We start from the raw sequence: 9,478 nt of genomic DNA on the forward strand, positions 1-9,478 counted from the left end.
TTACATTAACATGTTAAGAACATTTGTGACTGTAATAATTTTATTTTGAATCCTGTTATATTGGTTAGAACTTTGTTTTTGTTTAATAATCAGTAGGCTTTAATCACTTTATTGTATTAACTTGTTACAGTATTTGTTAACATTAGCTATTTGAATTTTATTATTAATTGTATGTTTTTCCAGTCTGCCTCAAAATCAGAACATAGTAATTCAAATGAATAGATGCCACCCAAAACCAGTGGGGTCTTGGGACCCTTATTGCCAAAGATGTATTCAAAACCAATTAGAAAAAAAATTTGCAAACAGGAAAGGAATAATTAGAAAAGCCAAACTTAGAATCTATTACAGAAGACCTAATATCTGAATGTTTAGTTTGTGTCCAAGTGAATACTAAGCAAAATAAGGAAATTATAGAAAGAAACAGGGAGAAAATGCTTTCCCAGGTAAACATTTAGAAATAGAATTTAATAAAATAATTGACAATTGTTTAAAAATTGCTATATAGAATTCTTTCCAGGTTTAGCTTGCCCATTCTAGTATTAAACCTGCATTTGTATCCACAGTCTCAAGCTAGTAGGAAAGGAAGCCAATATTAATTAGAAGCTAATTTGAAGTTACATTGTACCTACAGGCACCCAAAAGGTTCAGAGAAAATAAAACACATGAATCAAATAGTAAAAGAAACATTACCAACCCTTTCTTAAGTGCTTGCAGGATTTATAGGTTACTCAGCAAACTGTTCAAAAGACTGTCCAACAGACACTTCCAACATTATGAGGAGATCTAGTACATCACCCAAGGGCTGACTCTCACGTGGATGAGCCCACACACCGTGATCCTGACAACTCCCACTGCTGCTAAGGTAGTATAATGGCGTGCCTTACTCCAACCACAAACCGGAAGCTGGTTGGTCTACATACGGCTAAAGAATGAAAAAAAACTCACTAAAGACTTTTTTAAATCAGACTTTGGGAAAAAGGGAAACTAGGGTAAAAAGAAAGTCAACTTAATTGTCACTAAAGATTAAAGGTTTTAAAATTAAGTCTGACTAAAAGTAAACTGCTATAAAAGCCAGTTAGTTTTATGTAAATTGCAAAAAGGTTTGTGTAATTTATAGAAAATTAATCAGTAACATTTGCTTCTTTAGTACACTGTATTGCTATTAATGCGGTCTGTTAAATATCTGTTACATGTTATAAGTTAATATCCCTACACAACAGCCTCATGCTCTTCAGTAAGTTAAGTCAATTTGACTTTGGAAATAAAACCAATGGGGATTGTTGTAAGGTACCAAAAAGCTAAAAATTGATATTGATATTCTGGGAGGAAAGGTTAGGCTTTCCTATCAGGCTTTCCTGTCCTGTCCCTCCTTTAGGGAGAGGAGGGAGAAGGATGTAGAAGTTTCTGACTTGCAAGAACAATGGGTCATTTAGTTAAATCTAAAACAAAGGTTAACCAAGAAACTTCTTCTCTTTCAATGGGAGACAGAATTTATATACTACTTTGCATTGATTGTAGTTCCTCCCCCTTCCTGGAATCTTGAGACTAAAATACCTCTAGGCTAGTGAGGGAAGATGAACCGTAAAAGATTTGTAAACATCTTTGATTGTGTTACCTTGAAAGTCTTAATGTTTCTGTGTATCCCCTAAACAAATGTTGTCAGCTCGTGCCATGAGGTCATGCTCTCCCTCGTCCATGTGTGATCAAGGGTCTATAAGCAGCCCCTGAACTATTTTGGGGGACTGCACGATTTGGGTCTGATACCCCGTGTCAGCCATATGAGGCCGACATATTTAATAAATCTCCTTTAATAAAACTCTTCAAAATTCATCTGGACTGAGTGTTTCTATGTGAACTCAATGAAATGAGGTACAGTGCCTTTCAGAATCTGAGGTACAGTACTTTATAACACACATGAGGCCTCTCTGCACAACCTATACAGGTAACATATCCAGCCTTGGCACGTAGGGTCGTAAAGCACAGGAAGCAGTGTCTTCTCCAGATTCTCATGCAGACTTGGACACAGGGCCTCCTCAGCCCAGCAGCAGAATGGAAAAGCCGACTGGCCAGGGCCAGATTCTGCTCCCTGCTCAGTGACTGCCCTCACCTCAGACAGGTAGGAGGAGAGGCCCGAGCTCAGAAGGCACCAGGGATGTGCTTGGGGCAGGTGAGGCTATGAGAAGCCAGTCGGCTGAAACCGGGTTCACCATCTCCCCTCAGCATTCAGGAAGAAGCACTGTGCCAGGTCCTGTGCCAAGCGCCTTAGTGTCACTGTGGCCTCCTTCATTGCTGAACAGTCAAAGAGGGAGGTGTGACTTCCTATTTACAGATAGGTCAGTCAGGTTGACAGGCAGACCAGGCCTCCAAACAGATGTGACAAAATCTCCACTCTTTATCCCAGTTTCTACATCCTTCTCATCCATGGTCTCAAGGCTCTGTGACCTTGAACAAGTCACCTCCCCTCTCTGGACCTTGGTTTCCTCTGCACAGTGATAGTCTCAAGTCTACACAGTATGTGTAGGGGCTATGTCAGCCCCAGCTGGCAGGCCAGAGTGCCTCGAAGGTCCTCTTCTCTGACCCTTCTCTGCCTCCACCCCATGGCAGAGTCAGCTCAGCTCCCTGAATGTTGAGGCCCCTCAGGAGGGCTCCAGGTCCCCAGTGTTCCTGATCCCACTTCACTGCAGCCTGAAGCCATCTCCAGGAGTTTCCCTGGAGGAGCAGCTGGTGTCTAAATGGTGTGGCTAGAGAATCTGTCCCCAGGTCACTTGATGCTGAAACACAGGAGTTTAGGTCCTTTGGTTAAGCAGAGGGCATATCTGATGGCTGCTGTCAACTGCTCATGTTTAAATATGAACTCTTTTAATCCTTCCGATACAACAAAATGCCTGCTACAGCCCACAGTAAACATCGGTACTTGTGGGTGGATGGATGGATGAGTGTGATTGGGAGGCTGTAAGGCTGGTGGCCGTCACTGTTGTAGCCAAGCAGATGCAGGTTCAAATTGGATTCAGGCAGATGGTAAAGGAACAGTGGAGCCAGAAAATGGTGGGCCATTCCGTTTACTAAAGTCCTGTAACTGCAGACAAGCAAACAGGCAGGGACTACTGCTTCCCTTTCATCAGGGCTCCCAAGCCCTGACTCAGTCTCCAGTTCCACATCCCGGACTCATTTTCTGGACTCACCCTCCACACTCACAGAACAAACAGGTCCCCACCAGCCTCAGCAGGGCTCCCAAGCCCCTCAGCACTCTCTCTCTGCACTCTCTAACAAAACAGGCTGGGGGAAAAAACCCTTCTCCTGCAAACAGTAGCAAACAATGGACCCTCCCAAGCAGGAAGGCAATCCATATTGTGCAATCTGCTGCCCTGAGGGCAAGCACCCTCAGCCTTCCACAGACCACACACACATGGCGCTGCCCCATTCTAATGCACCAATTTAGGCAAAACATAAGAGAGCAAACCTCAAAAACATTTGTTTACCCAACAGAGACTCAGAGACAAGGAAGTGCCATTCACAAACTGGGGGTACTCTGATGAGGTAGGTGTGAGGTAACAGATATAGGAGGTACCTTGTTGTGGACCTTAAATGGCAAAAAGCCATTGTAGATTTAAAGGCTTAGCAAAAGGCTAAGTTCTCCCCCTCCATCTCCATATTTGGCTATGATGCTGAGTATTTGCACCCACTCCACTTGCTTCCTTGGGTTGCTGGAAGCAATATACATGCCCTTCCTCTGACTCTTTGTTTTCGGATGTTGGTAGATTTCACTAATGCATCCTGTTTTTATGCCTTGGGAGAGTTCCTGTCTTAGCCTTTGATGTGCAACTTTGTATCAGGGTCCTTGATTTGCATATGTCTATATAATAAAGCGAACTGGGGCTATGAGGCACTCGGATATTGCCAGGCATTTTGAAGAGTCTTCCCAGTCCCATCGGTTTTTGTTTTGTAAGTGTGTTTCCTTAACTCCGCACCGTTACTTGGAGCTGCGCTGGTCCATGGCAGTACCTGGCAAACAGAGTTCTGTCTTTCGCAAGGGAGGGAGGTCTCAGAAGTACAGGCAGGAAATGAGAAAGGTGCATGCAGCTAATAACATGTCAGATCTGGAACACAGTCCCCAGTGTGTTGAGAGTGCCAGTCTCCCACGATGGGTTCTGCTAGGTGCACCGAGCAGTGTCAGGCACACGATCCATCTTATACCTGATAATTATAAATTATAAATATTTATAATTATAAATATACAGTGCCCCTGCTGTGTATAGTGGCTTGACCAAGGCCACTATAGTAGACAAAGTCCCAAGATTACTATGGTTACCATATCAACTATAGATGCATTATTATGGACATAGTTATACTACTATTCATTGTCCTGAAATTAAAATTTAACTGGCACCTTGTATTTTTATCTGAAAATCTGACAGTTCTACCCAAGACTCAGGATCTCTGAGTGGACACATCTCAGTGGCCCATAGCCAACACCACTGTCTCAGCCCCAGCTGCAGCCTGCCAAGAAGGAAGGCCACAACAGCAGACCAGAAAACTGGCTTCCAGACAGAGGGACTTCTCCCTAAGTCAGGTAAGCGCCTCCCCCCACCCCCAGGGAGCATAGCTGGGGACTCAACTGAGAGTGTGTGTGGCTGTGTGACCCCTCAGGGAGGGGCCTGAAGGAAGGTACCCCTCCAGGCCCAGCTCCTCAGGACCTCATGGCCCTGATCCTTCCCCCTCATTTCCTACTTCCCTCTCCTAAGGAGTCTCACCCAGGCTGGACCCATTCATCCCCTCAGAATTCCTTCCCAGGGGCTGGTGGCCATGGTGGATCAGCCATGGCCTCCAGCTTTATCCAATCCACCTCCTCTTCTAAGAAGCCTTCTTAGTGATCTCTGAACTTTTTACTGGCCTCCTGATGCCCTAAGAGGTGCCTCACTTCTGCTGCCTTTAACCTCAGAACTTTGGTGTCAATGACCTCAGACTCCACTTTGCCGTCCACACACCTGCGAGTGGTGGTTTTTTGGATGGACTCCATGAAGCAGCTGTTGCCCGGGGTGTCACTAAGACTGAAGTCCTCCCTTTCTTCCAGCAGGTGGTGGTAGGTGGCAATCTCAGCCCCCAGCTTGACTTTGACATTCAGCAGGGCCTCCTGCTCCTGGGCCTGGCGCTGCCCCTCTGCCCCTCTGGGCCAGCTCTGACTCCAGGTTCAGCAGGGTCTCATCGAGCTGTTCCATCTGCATGGCATAGCCTGTCTCTACGTCCCTCAGGCTCATTTCCAAGCTGGCTTTCAGATTTCTCATTGAGTTCAGGTTGATCTCCAAGGACCAGACCGTGTATCTCAGCTCCGTGAATGTCATCTCAGCAGCTCCTGTCCAGCAGTCTGCAAGGTGACCACTGTAGTGCTCTCCTCAACCTGCTGGGACTGGAACTTCCCTTGCTCCTCTCAGTTCTTCCAAACCAGCTCATCACGCTGTGCCGGGATGTCCGCCATGGTCTTGCTGAGGTGTGGAGACTTGGTCAACCCAGAGTTGGAAGTCTGGTTTGTAGACCATTTACTTCCTCCTCTTGGTTCTCCTTTATGAAGAGCAGCTCCTTGAGAGTCTCAGTCTCTGTCTCCAGTGGCAGTCATGTGATATTGGTGTCATCAGTGACCTTTTGGAGCCTGTGCACGTTGCTCTCGACAGACTGGCACATGGCCAGCTCTGTCTCGTACTTGACTCTGAGTCATCAGCAGCATGACAGGTATTGTCCACAGAAACTGCAAAATCTGAGCCCTCAGGTCCTCTCTCGACAGTCTTGAAATGATGCCCCCAGTCTCTGACCTGGGGTCCTTTCTTCTCCAGGTGGTCCTGGATTTTGCTCTCCAGTCTCTGATCACCAGTATTCAGGCTCCTCGCCTTCTCTAGGTGGGAGGCTAGGCTGTTATTCAGGCATTGCGTTGTCTCCTACTCCCTCTGGATGCCCCCTATGCCGGCCGGACCCCTGGCTATCCCCACAGCCAGGTCCCTGGGCCCCCAGCCACCCTGCAGGCTGGTGGAGTGGGTTACAGAGATCCAGGAGCCTGAGCTCCCAGCACCTGCATAGACCCTAGTGCTGCTGGTCACTGGCCCAAAGCTCAGGGTCTGGTAGGTTGGAGAAGCCGAGGCAGGTGTTGAAGCTCATGTTGTTCAGGGAAGAAAGCAAGAGGCTGAGAGTCAGGTTCATACAGCAGTGTGTTCACACATTTTCATCACTGAATCCCACCAGCTTCTTGTATTCTATTGTCTTGTGGGTATGAGGGCTCCTCCCTGCTGAAATCCTAAGGCCTCTGCAAACTGAGTGCCTGAGGTTATAGCTCAACACAGAGGGACCAGCTCTAACCAAGAACATGAAGATGATTTCAATCCTGGCCAGCCACATCCTAGCAGAGGGGCCTTGGGCAACACGTCATTACTCAGGGTCCCAGGGTTTCTGAGCCAGTTTGTCTGCAAGGAGAGAGCTAGTTCACAGAGGTTGATGGGTGGGGGGCATGAGGATTAAATAATACAAAGTAGAGGGCTTCGTGCGCGTCTCACCTGGAGGATCCTCTCGGCCCACATTCATTTCTTTTTTGTTTTGAGTTAATATTTCTCTTAAAGATCTAATTGGCTTAATTAAGTGACTCAAGAATTGGGTAGCATCCATCTAGCAACTAGAAGGGCTCTCCCTATTATTATTTTTAATTGTGGTAAAATACATGATATAAAATTCACCACCACCTCAACTATTCTTAATTGAACACTTCACTGGCCCTGAGAACATTCACATTGTTGTACTATCACCACCACCACCACTATCCACCTTTAGAAGTCTTCATTTTCCCAAACTGAACTTTATCCCAATGAAACACTAACTCCCCATTCCCCACTCTGCCAGTCCCTGAAGCCATCTCTACTTTCTGTCTCTAGGAACGTCACTCCTCTAGCTAGGTACCTCATGTAAGTACAATCACATAGTAATTGTCCTTTTGTGACTGGCCTCTTCCAGTTAGCCTAAAGTCCTCAGAGTCCATGCTTGTTGTAACACGTGTCAGAATGTCCTTCCACTTTAAGGCTGAATAGTATTCCATTGTCTATATATACCACATGTTTTGTTTAGCTATTCATCCATCAGTGAACGCTTGCGTTGCCTCTCCATTTTGGCTACTGTGAGTAATGCTGCTCTGGATGCAGGTGTGCAGATATCTCTTTGATATCCTGCCTTCAAATCTTTGGGTATATACCCAGACTCGGGGCTGTTGTGTGCCCGACCAGACGCCGGGGCTGCTGTGTGCCCGCCCAGACGCCGGGGCTGCTGTGTGCCCGCCCAGACACCAGGGCTGCTGTGTGCCCGCCCAGACGCCGGGGCTGCTGTGAGCCCGACCAGACTCAGGGCTGCTGTGAGCCCGACCAGACGCCGGGGCTGCTGTGTGCCCGCCCAGACACCAGGGCTGCTGTGTGCCCGCCCAGACGCCGGGGCTGCTGTGAGCCCGACCAGACTCAGGGCTGCTGTGTGCCCTCCCAGACACCAGGGCTGCTGTGTGCCCGCCCAGACGCCGGGGCTGCTGTGAGCCCGACCAGACTCAGGGCTGCTGTGAGCCCGACCAGACTCAGGGCTGCTGTGTGCCCTCCCAGACACCAGGGCTGCTGTGTGCCCGCCCAGACGCCGGGGCTGCTGTGTGCCCGCCCAGACGCCGGGGCTGCTGTGAGCCCGACCAGACTCAGGGCTGCTGTGAGCCCGACCAGACTCAGGGCTGCTGTGTGCCCGCCCAGACACCAGGGCTGCTGTGTGCCCGCCCAGACGCCGGGGCTGCTGTGTGCCCGCCCAGACGCCGGGGCTGCTGTGAGCCCGACCAGACTCAGGGCTGCTGTGTGCCCTCCCAGACACCAGGGCTGCTGTGAGCCCGACCAGACTCAGGGCTGCTGTGAGCCCGACCAGATGCCAGGGCTGCTGTGAGCCCGACCAGACTCGGGGCTGCTGTGTGCCCGCCCAGACGCCAGGGCTGCTGTGAGCCCTCCCAGACACCAGGACTGCTGTGTGCCCTCCCAGACTCGGGGCTGCTGTGTGCCCACCCAGACTCGGGGCTGCTGTATGCCCGACCAGATGCCAGGGCTGCTGTGTGCCCGCCCAGACTCGGGGCTGCTGTGTGCCCGCCCAGACTCGGGGCTGCTGTGAGCCCGCCCAGACTCGGGGCTGCTGTGTGCCCGCCCAGACTCGGGGCTGCTGTGTGCCCGCCCAGACTCGGGGCTGCTGTGTGCCCGCCCAGACTCGGGGCTGCTGTGTGCCCGCCCAGACACGGGATTGCTGGATCATATGGTATCTCCATTCTGAAGAACCTCTTAGCTGTTATCCATTGTGACTGCACTATTTTACATTCCCACCAACAGTGCACAAACAAGTAGTATTCCAATTTCTCCACATCCTTGCCCACACGTACTTTCCATGTTTCGATAGTAGCCATTGTAATGGTGTGAGCGGTCATCTCCTCTATTTCTGGACCCTCCTTTCACCAGGCCATCCATGGGTGTTTGGCCCGTGAACTGGATTTTGTCCTCAGCTTTCTCCCCTGGTCCTTAGAACCCCAGGGATGTTCCTTTCCCTGTGGAGGACCTCAGGCCTTGTGATTTCTAGGGATAATTTACAACTCAGGCCACCTGAGTGCACCCTAACAGAGGGCAGGCACAAGGCACAGGGTTCTCGCCACCAGCTAATCAGGGCCCCTGTGGCTTTCTCTGCAACGCACGGATCTGACATGCCCTGGCAGCTCTGACAGCGCCAAGGCCAAACAGCCCCGTGACTAATGGGGGCCAGGGGCTCCCCTGGCTGCTGCTTCCTTTCCAGCTTTCAGAGCTGACTTTGTTCCTGTTCCTGGTTTCCAGCAGAGGCCTCGCTCTTCCCAAGGCCTGGCCCTCACTGCCCCACCCAAAGGCAGAGACAGCGACAGCCTGAAATCCTACCAGGAACGCAATGCTCCTAAGAGTCCCTAGCACTCACGCTGGGGCCTGGAAGCCCTCCGTACACAGCCACACATCTAGTAGAAGGTATGACCAAGGAGGCCGGGGTGTGGGAATGTGATGGAGGGAAGGCATGGAATGATCTATACAGAACAAGATTGGGGAGGGCAAGCTTGTGTCTAACCTGCTGGGTCACAGAGTCACCATGAAGCTTTGTGAGGCAGCCTGGATACCCCTCAATGTACTCCCGTGACTGCCACTGTTAATGTGGAAATTTTCCTTTTTCCATCCCTACCCCAGCCACTGAGATCCCACACACATTTAGACCATCAGCTGGAGGGAAAAAAACAGGAGATTAAAGGAAAACAGCCTCCTTTTTTCTGACGGGAGTTGACTCACTCCGAGGGGAAGAGCACTCCAGGGACCTAGAGCACCACCTCCTCCACTCCATCCTCTCCTGGGCTTCCAGGGACCTAGAGCACCTCCTCCACTCCATCCTCTCCTGGGCTTCCAGGGAAACAGCAGCCTGAGGGTGCTTTCCTTCC

General features: G+C 50.0%; 1 pseudogene; it reads right to left on the reverse strand.

Annotated features, from left to right (window-relative positions):
• Positions 1-4,864: 4,864 nt before the first annotated feature.
• LOC136378739 (keratin, type I cytoskeletal 18 pseudogene) lies at positions 4,865-7,012 on the reverse strand (annotated as a pseudogene).
• Positions 7,013-9,478: the final 2,466 nt, after the last annotated feature.

This window comes from Saccopteryx leptura, chromosome 7 (assembly GCF_036850995.1).
Source record: "Saccopteryx leptura isolate mSacLep1 chromosome 7, mSacLep1_pri_phased_curated, whole genome shotgun sequence".
In the NCBI taxonomy this organism is placed as follows: domain Eukaryota; kingdom Metazoa; phylum Chordata; class Mammalia; order Chiroptera; family Emballonuridae; genus Saccopteryx; species Saccopteryx leptura.